Source organism: Pipistrellus hanaki (genome assembly GCF_964339955.1).
Source record: "Pipistrellus hanaki genome assembly, chromosome: 2".
Lineage (NCBI taxonomy): Eukaryota > Metazoa > Chordata > Mammalia > Chiroptera > Vespertilionidae > Pipistrellus > Pipistrellus hanaki.
Genome location: NC_140504.1, coordinates 194,507,523 through 194,509,601, shown reverse-complemented (window position 1 = coordinate 194,509,601; position 2,079 = coordinate 194,507,523). Strand labels below are relative to the sequence as shown.

Below are 2,079 nucleotides of genomic sequence, written 5' to 3'. Positions count from 1 at the left end.
GCCAGTCTCCATGGCGTTCTTTAGAGGGGGTTTTTATCTTACCCCCCACACTATCTGAGAATGGCAAGCCAGGAAGTGGCTTCATAGTCTGTTTCCCACAAGGCTCTCCCCTCACGGGTCCTCTCACTGCCTTGGAGACCGGGGGGTCCTGGCAGACACCACCACGTCGCCCCTCCTCCAGTCTCTTCTCACTCGGACCTAATGACTGATGCCGGTCTTGTAAACACTGCCTGTTCCTTCCCTCTGCTTCCCACCGCGGTAGTGGAGAGCCTCCAGCGGGCTCAGAGCCCCGGTGATGGCGGAGAGCCCCCGGTGGTGACGGAGAGCCCCCGGCGATGGCGGAGAGCCCCCGGCCATGGCGGAGAGCCCCCGGGGATCGCGGAGAGCCCCCGGCGATGGCGGGAGAGCCCCCGGCGATCAGGGAGAGCCCCCTGCGATCGCGGAGAGCCCCGGCGATGGCGGAGAGCCCCCATGGATCGCGGAGAGCCCCCGGCGATGGCGGAGAGCCCCCGGCGATCGCGGAGAGCCCCAGCGGGATCGGAGAGCCCGTTTATAGTCCTGTGTTTAGGAATTTGCCCCACAGATTCCCTGAGAGCCAACAGGAAACGAGGCGGATGCTGAGCCTGTAGGTTTGGCCGTAGCCGGCTTCGGGTCTTGCCAGATACGTGCCTTTTTCTCTAATGATCCCTGCAGCTCCTGTTTCCGGAGCAGTTTCTGTGCATCTGGCACACGGTAACACAGTGACACGGTGGAGTATGGCCGCTCCGCTCCCACCCTCCCAGGACCCGCCTCCCGTGCCTGACCGCAGGGTCTGGGGTGGACGGAGGCTGCTCCCGTCCCTCCTCTTGTCCTTGCCGGTGTGTGCAGTCCACACAGGGCCGTTCTCAGTGGAAGCGGGGAGATCAGAGGTCTTCCCTCATCTCTGCTCCCTACCGATCATTCACTTCTGCCTCCCCGTTCCGCCCTCCACAGGGAGCCAGTTGCTACCTTATTACCCCTTTCCCAGTTCCCACGCAGACCAGGACAATCGCACTGATGTTTACTGAGCATTGACTGCCGTGTGTGCGGGGGTGCCGAAGGGGCATTCACCCTCACAGAGCCTGCAACCCAGGGACAGACACAACTGTACCAAAGCAAACTGTCCTATTATACTAGCTACCCAGCCCGGCCAGCGTGGCTCAGTGGCTGAGCATCAGCCTGTGAACCAGGAGGTCACGGTTCAATTCCCGGTTAGGGCACAGGCCCAGGTTTTGCGGGCTCGATCCCCAGTGTGGAGCGTGCAGGAGGCAGCTAATCAATTATTCTCTCTCATCATTGATGTTTCTATCTCTTCCTCTCCCTTCCTCCCTGAAATCAATACAAACACACACACACACACACACACACACACACACACACACACACATATATATATATATTAGAGACCCAGTGCACGACATTTGTGCACTGAAGGAGGGGTCTCTCAGCCCGGCCTCACCCTCTCACAGTTCGGGACCCCTGTGGGGATGTTTGCTTTTTCGGTTTAGGCCCGTTTCTAGGCTGGCAGGCGGACTTCCACCAAAGGGTCCTCAGCGCTGCTGCGGAAGCGAGAGAGGCTCCCACCACCGCTGCACTTGCCAGCTGTGCGCCCGGCTTCTGGCTGAGCGGCGCTCCCCCTGTAGGAACGCACTGACCACCAGGGGGCAGCTCCTGCATTGAGCGCCTGCCCCCTCGTGGTCAGTGTGCATCATAGCGACTGGTGTTTCTGCCTTTCAGTCGATTTGCATATTAGCCTTTTATTATATAGAATATATATGTACACACAATAGTCATACACAAAACACTGCCAGGGAAGTTTAATCTATACTGGCATGTGGTATCAGGGAAGGCTTCAGGGAGGAAGTGGCATTTGCAATGATCCTTGAGGAAGACTGAGTAGATGTTCCCCGGAGAAAGGGTGATGTGGGTGAAGGAGCAGCATACACAGGGCACAGAGGAGCTGTCGTGTGGGTGTTGGGAGGAGTGTCCCAGAAGCTGACCCAGAGAGGGAGGCGTGGGGAGGCGATGGTGGGAAACGGGTGTGAGGGCTGCTCCCTGTTG

General features: G+C 59.0%; 1 protein-coding gene across 1 annotated transcript in view; it reads right to left on the bottom strand.

Moving 5' to 3' along the window:
• The window catches only part of KIAA2013, a 175,877-nt gene that overhangs the window by 84,102 nt on the left and 89,696 nt on the right, over window positions 1-2,079 (bottom strand). The window lies entirely within an intron of this gene.